This window comes from Ursus americanus, chromosome 2 (genome assembly GCF_024610735.1).
Source record: "Ursus americanus isolate L20-20 chromosome 2, mUrsAme1.1.p, whole genome shotgun sequence".
Lineage (NCBI taxonomy): Eukaryota > Metazoa > Chordata > Mammalia > Carnivora > Ursidae > Ursus > Ursus americanus.
This window is the reverse complement of record NC_142128.1, coordinates 37546946-37554482: the sequence shown is the minus strand read 5'-3', so window position 1 is coordinate 37554482 and position 7537 is coordinate 37546946.

Here is a 7537-nt window from a genome sequence, read left to right as displayed (position 1 = left end):
ATGAGGGAACAGCGGCCGGCTCTCGGCGTTGGCTGCTGCGAGCGGTCACGTGCAGCCAGAGGGGTTCGCCTCGGGCTCCAGTTTGAGGACCTCCTAGCTGCCGGTACCGGGGGTCGTCGGGAGACGCGGGCGCACCCGAGGAAGGATCTGGAGAGGCAAGACTGGAGGCCGAGGGAGCCATTGGGAGAAGGCTGTAATCCGCAGAAGTGAGCGTGGCCCAGAGTGGAAGTTGGAGGGGAAAGCATGGAGAGGTGCTTAGGCGTTCGGATTAAGATTGTAGCTTTTGGGCTTGAGCGTCTGGAGTGCGGTGTGCTTCCATTTACTGAAATAATGAACACCGGAGGAGTAGCTTTGGAAGGACAAGCGTACGTTCAGCTGGGTTTTCAAGACGTAACACCATTAAGATTCGCCCTATTAAAGTGTACAATTCAGTGGTTTTTCGTACATTCACAGGGTGCAGATACTCCTCCTTCCGCTTTCCCCTCTCCCCAGCACCCTGGCCCCAGCAAATCACTGTTCCTGTGGATTTACCTATGGTGTTCATTTTATATAAATGCCATTGTGCAATATGTGGCCTTTTTTGGTCTGGCTTTTACTTAGCACAATGTCTTTAAGGTCCATCCATGTTGTAGCATGAATGGGTTCTTCACGTCTTTTAGTGGCTGAAAAATATTCCCTTGTCTGGATATTCCACATTCTCTTTATCCGTTTATCAGTTGGTGGGCTTTTTGGCTATTACGAATAATGCTGCTGTGAACAATGTTGTAGGAGTTGCATGTTTTTAGTTCTCTTGGGTATATACCTAAGAATGTAATTGCTGGGTCATACTACATTTAGTTGCGAGTGTTGAGTTTCAAATGCTAATAGGACTCCCAAGAGCTTTTTCTGTATGGTTTTGGAAGCGTAAGTTGCTTTGTAATATGGTTTCCAATATTAGTTCAGTAGACAGCACAAGAGTAGTGGCAACACAGTGGCATGTTTGGAGTGGAGTGTCTCATTTGTACTTGCAGGGTTTTCATTTACAGAGGTGACTGGGTGACCACATGGAGAGGCCAGTGCCATTGGAAGAATTTGTTATATTTCCAGATAGAAGAGGGTATGCCATGCCATGCTACATGGGGCCACAGGGAAGGTTTTGGTGAGGAGGCAGAGCAGGAGAGGGGAAAGCCTAGGTCAGAGCCTTCATTCCTTGAGAAAGGTAAGGCAATCCAGAGGAAACAGTTTAGGACTGGCAAGTTTTAATGATTCTGGTGGGCTTTGGGCTATAGCAGTGGTCTCTAGTTGCCTGATCCCTGGCCCTGGGATGATTTACGGGTAGAGAAAATACTGGTTTGGTCTGTGAGCATTAAAGGAGTTGATTGGTTTGGATGTGAGAGGCTGCTCCCAAGTAAGTTGATTACCATCTTTAGGAATTAGCTAGCCCTGGGAAGGGCAGTCTCTCCCCACCAACAAGGTTTTTTAAGATGTCAAAACATCATAAGATATAGAAAATTTTAAAAATGTGATTAATACACATGGCTGGGTTGATATGAAGGCCAGCTGTACAGGTGGTGCTGATTTTTCTCTAGTTGGATTGGAAGTGCAGGGCCTGAGCCCAGTTTAGGACTCAGATCTCTTAGAGGCCTGGGGAAGAAAACTCTTCCCTGTGCAAAAAAATCTGGCCATATTATTCTTTTAAGGAAAATTAGCTAGTTGAAGTATATTTTAGAGAAGGGAGTGCTTTTTAGACCTTAGATTCTCAACTAAATTACTTGGGGAATATGTTAAGCTGGAAATGCTTGGATACCACTCTTTGAGCTGCTGAATAAATTTTGGGCAACCCTTCCAACCTGTATCTTTTGAAAGTTTCACAGGTGATTTCTGATGATCTTTAGATTAGATACCGATGAGCACTATACTTAATTGATACCTGCTGATTGAATCCTGTAGGCTAAGTGTGAAAGAGATGACAAAAGCTGGGTGAGAGATTATTGGGTTTTAGAGTTAGACTTAGTTTCTCCCTTCAATGAACAAAGTTCTGGGGCAGCTTTATCTTTGGCCCAGGGTGAACCATGGGAGCTCCCTTGACCTGGACCCTGTTGTGACGCATCTTCAGCAGAAGCTCTGAGGTTCATACTGTTCCGCTGGAATTAGGCGGGAGTAGCCTCATGTGATGAAGCTGAGGGGCGTGTCCAGAGACAATGTTACTACGTCCATGTTACTTCATTGGGAATTCCACATGTTGACTGCCAGCCTTTGTGGCAGAACTGCACTACTAAAACACTAAAGCCAGGGACATGAAGTAACATTTAATGTATTAAAAGGTATGTTTAATAAAGCTTACAAAGTTTACCAGAAAGAGAAAATGCTTGCAGAAGTGTATGGAAAATTTTAGACACAGTGTAAGGAATGTTTTCAAAGCCCTTAGGAGTAGATCATTTTTGGGTCCAGAGAAAATAGGCAAAAGTTGAATATGCTGATTATCACTTCCTTACTCTCCTGGAATGTTTCCTTTTTGGAAACTTTGGGCATCTTCCACTGAGTTAATGTTTTCAACAGTTCTTTGGAAGAAGTGAAAGGCCCTTGTCCCAGGTCTGTGGTTTGGTTATAAATCACAAAACCAAAACCTGCCCAGCACCCTCTCATTTATCTTGGCAGGATTTGGGGAGAGAGCAGATTGAACAAGGGAGAATTGTCTGTTTCCTTAGTTCTTTGGTCATATAAACTTTCATTTACTGTTGTATAATCATGTTTCCTACACTGCTAAAATTGTTGAAATCAGATGGAAGGACTGTTTACATTTCAGAGTGTACAGAAGATATTCTGGTTTATGCTGTATTTCTCCCAGTCTACCACTGTTAACTTTTGTGTGATTTAGTTCTATTAATGTTGTTAGATGAGTTTAAGGGGAGATTCCATGCAGACGTACTGGCCTTAACTGCAAAACAGCATTTTGCCCAATAAAGTTGATAATGGCATTTGTAATTTTGCTGTTAAAATTAAGTCCTCTTTCACTTAATATTGTTAAAATGGGAGTACTGTCCCAAACGATCTGTAGATTCAGTGTAATCCTTGTCAAAATCCCAATAGCCCCCCTCTTTTTTTTCCCCCCAGAAATGGAAAAACTGATCTTAAAATTTGTGCGGAATTGTAAGGAACTGTAAATAGCCAAAATATTCTTGAAGAAGAACAAGGTTGGAAGGTGCACACTTCTAATTTCAAAACTTACTACAAAGCTACAGTAAACAAGACTGCACTACTGGCTTATGAATAGATATGTGTATATATATCAGTGGAATAGAGAGTCCAGAAATAAACCCACGTGTTCATGGGCAATTGGTTATTGACAAGAATGCCAAGGGACTCTTGACTGCTCAGTCATTTAAGCGTCTGACTTCAGCTCAGGTCATGATCTCGGGGTCCTGGCATCAAGCCCCGCATCAGGCTCCCTGCTCGGCGGGGAGCCTGCTTGTCCCTCTCCCTCTGCCTTTCCCGCTGCTTGTGCCCTCTCCCTCTCTCTCTTAAATAATCTTAAAAAAAAAAAAGTCAAGATCTTTCCTTGGGGAGAGAAGAATCTTTTGGATGAATGGTTCTGGGACAACAGAATATCCACATGCAAAAAAAAATGAAGTTGGACCCTTTATATCATATACAAAAGTAAATTCAAAATGGGTTAAAGACCTAAGTGGGAGAACAAAAGCATAAAACTTTTAGGAGAAAATAAATAAATCATGACCTTGATTTGACCATGGATTCTAGATATGATAACAAAAGCACAAGCAAGGAACAAAAGACAAAAATAATTGGACTTAATAAAAATGTAAAATGTTTGTTTATCAAGGACCCTGTCAAGGGATGGGAAGGACAACCCCCACAGGGTGGGAAAGAACATTTGAAAGTTGTATCTGGTAAGGGTCTAATATCCACAGTGTACAAAGAACTCTTACAACTCAGTAACAAAAAGATGATACTCACTTTGAAAATAGGCAAAGGACTTGAGTAGACATTTCTCCAAAGAAGAGATATGAATGGCCAACAAGCGCACAAAAAGATGCTCAACATCATCAGTCATTAGAGAAACGCAAATCAAAGCCACTGTGAGATACCACTTCACATCCCATAGGACAGCCTTGAGAAGGAAATTCAAAAACCCCATAAATCCCAGAAAATAAGTGTTGGGAAGGATCTGGAGAAATTGGAGGCCTCGTACATTGCTAGAGGTTCATAATGGTGCAGCTGCTGTGGAAAAACAGTTTGGTGGTTCCTCAGTAGGTTAAACATAGAATTACTATGACTCGGTAATTCTGTTCTTCAGTATTTGCCCAAAAGAATAGGGAAAAAAAAAAAGTTTAAACAAAAACTTGGGCTCCTCCTAATAGCCACAGTAGATGCCCAACAGTAGATGAATGGATCAACAAAACATGGCATAGACCTGTGGTATATCCAGGGGAATGAATACATGTTACGATATGTGTTTGCTTATTTCTAATGATTATACTAATGGTATAATTAAGTTTTGGTTATATATGGTGCATGTATACACCGTATAAATGGTATAACCTTTTATTTTTAAAAGTTTGCCAGTTCTTTGATGAAACCAGAATCCTTTATCAGTTCTTAAGGGAAAACACTCAAGACTGAAGGCTGGTTCTTCACTTTAAACAATTTTTTTTTTTTAAAGATTTTACTTATTTGTCAGGAGAGAGAGCACCAGCAGGGGGAGCGGCAGGCAGGGGGAGAAGCAGGCTCCCCGCTGAGGAAGGAGCCTGACGCAGGGCTCAGTCCTAGGACCCTGGGATCATGACCTGAGCCGAAGACAGACGCTTAACTAACTGAGCCACCCAGGCATCCCTCACTTTAAACAATTTTTTGTGAAGCGTAATATACAATAAGAACATAAGTAGTATAAAGAATATTGATAAACAGAATATTGATAAACACAGGTGGATCTACTGTCCAGCCTAAGAAATAGAACATTATCTTCAGTATTTAAAAAAAAATATTTAAGTAATCTCTACACCCCATTCAGGACTTGAACTCATGATCCCAAGATCAAGAGTCACATGCTTTACTGACTGAGGCAGCCAGGTGCCCCTATCTTCAGTATATTTAAATTCAAATTTCCCTTTACTGCTTCAGTTAATACTTCTTGAGTCAGCAGATTGGTTATAAATATAAGGAAAATTCATAAGAGTGGCTTTCAGCAAATGTACATTTATCACATGTCATACTCATTTGTACACATCATTTATCACATCATTTAGTTACATTCATGTAACTGGGTAAAAGCATTTCAAGATTGGAAAGCTCCACATAGTTAAGTTTTTTTTTGTTGTTGTTGTTTTGTTTTGTTTTGTCTTAAGATGTATTGACTTGAGAGAGAGTATGTGCACAGGGTGGGTGTGGAGGGTGTGGGCAGAAGGAGAGAGAATCCCAAGCAGACTCTGCACTGAGTGTGGAGCCGGATACGGGGCTCGATTTCCTGACCCTGAAATCACGACCTGAGCTGAAACTGAGTCAGATGCTTACCAAACTGGGCCACTCAGGCACCCCATTAGTAAAGGAAACTTTTAATTTGGAACCTGAACGTGGCTGCAAATAAATACTGAGTTTTGTCTGTGGGAAGAAAAGAACATTTATGAGTTATATCCTAGGCACATTCTTTGGCCTTTTCCATCCATCATCTTCCTTAATCCTCTGAAAAACTTTATGAGATAAATATTATTGCACTAATTTATTAATGAGGAAATTGGCTCATGGTAAATAATTTGCCCAAGGTCACAAAGCTAACAAAGCAGATCCAGGACTCCGCCCAGATGTCTAAATGCAAACTGACCACCTCACCCAATTATCTTCCTTCCCCAAATCCCAGGGAACCTGGAGTTTACATTTGGGGGATTGGCTGCTATTACATCTTTTCTCTAACCTTGATGGGAACTTCTAGTCCATTGACCCTATTGCCTTTTCTTCTCCCCATCTTTATGCAGCTTGTGGACCATTATGCCTGGAATATTCTTACCGGTACCCTGCCTTAGTCCCCTTAGTTTTAGTCTTGTCCATTGAAACAATAAATATGCCTTTTCTGTCTCTTAATCTACATGTTTCTCCTCAATCCTTTATTTTCCTTCTGTCTGCTGAGGGACATTGACAGGTTGATTTGTAGAGTCTTTCAGTTTGGATTTTGCTTATTAAATTTGCATTACAGCTCAACATGTTCTTCTGTCCTCTATAATTCCTCTAAATTTATAAGCTGGACCGAAGAGGCTTTATCAAGCTAGGATTTAATCCTTTGGCAAGATTATAGATAGTGTTGTATTCACTTACTGGGAAGCATCTAATGTCGGGGTGTTGGCTTTTTAAAAAAGAACAGCCATCCGATGCTCAGTGGCTAGATCTGTTACTTCATTGGAGATTGCATGATTAGTGATACTCTAATTATAATTTTGTTTTCATATATTAGCTGGAGTCATTTTAGAAGGACAGACTTCCCCTTATGTACTGGTTGGTTAGTCTAAGCTGTAGGTCATATAGAAAAGGCAGGATAAATCTTTGATTCCTTTATCTAGTTTTCAAAGTAGTTCTCTTTCATCCTCAGAAGGTGACCACTTAGTTTTCTTTTTTTTTTAAGATATTCTTTTTTTTTTTTTTTTTTAGATTATTTATTTTTGTGTGAGAGAGAGCTTGAGTGAGCACACAAGTGGGGGGAGGAGCAGAGGGAGAAGCAGACTCCTCACTGAGCAGGGAGCCCGATGTGGGACACAATCCCAGGACCCTCGGACCTGAGCCAAAGGCAGATGCTTAACTGAGCCACTCAGGCACCCGAGTTTTCTTTTAATATATCATCATCAGGGCGCCTGGGTGGGGCATGTGGTTGAGCCTCCCACTCTTGATATCAGCTCAGGTGGTGATTTTGGGGTGGTGGGATCAGACCTGCATCAGGCTCCACACTCTGCGGCCAGTCTGTCTCTCCCTCTGCCCTTCCCCTCTGTGTGCACATGTTTTCTCTCTCTCAAATAAATCTTGAAAATAAAGTATCATCAATTCATGGATTTTAATTATTCAGTGGGTTTCAATTCATTGAAGTTACTGTTCTTATTAAAGCCTGATTAATCCCATCTTTGGTCATTGAGAGCCTCTAACTTGGCTCCTGAGTCCTTTTGACACAGTCCTAGCAGTCATTGAGAGTGTCCTTGGTATCTGGTGTAGGGGAAGCAAAATTTTACCTCTACCCTCTTAGGGTTCCATTGGCTGGGCCTGGGAGTTAAAAAGACATAAGACACATCAGGAGAAAGGCATACACAGTTTTTTAAAGATTTTATTTATTTGTTTGTTAGAGAGAGAGAGAGCAGGAGAGGGGGGAGGGTCAGAGGGAGAAGCAGACTCTGTGAAGAGTGGGGAGCCCGATGCAGGACTCGATCCTGGGACTCCAGGATCATGACCTCAGCCGAAGGCAGACGTTTAAGCGACTGAGCCACCCAGGTGCCCCAGGCATACACATTTTTGTAACACAAATTTTATTTTACTTTATTTTAAAACTTTTTATTAGTATGTGGGCATG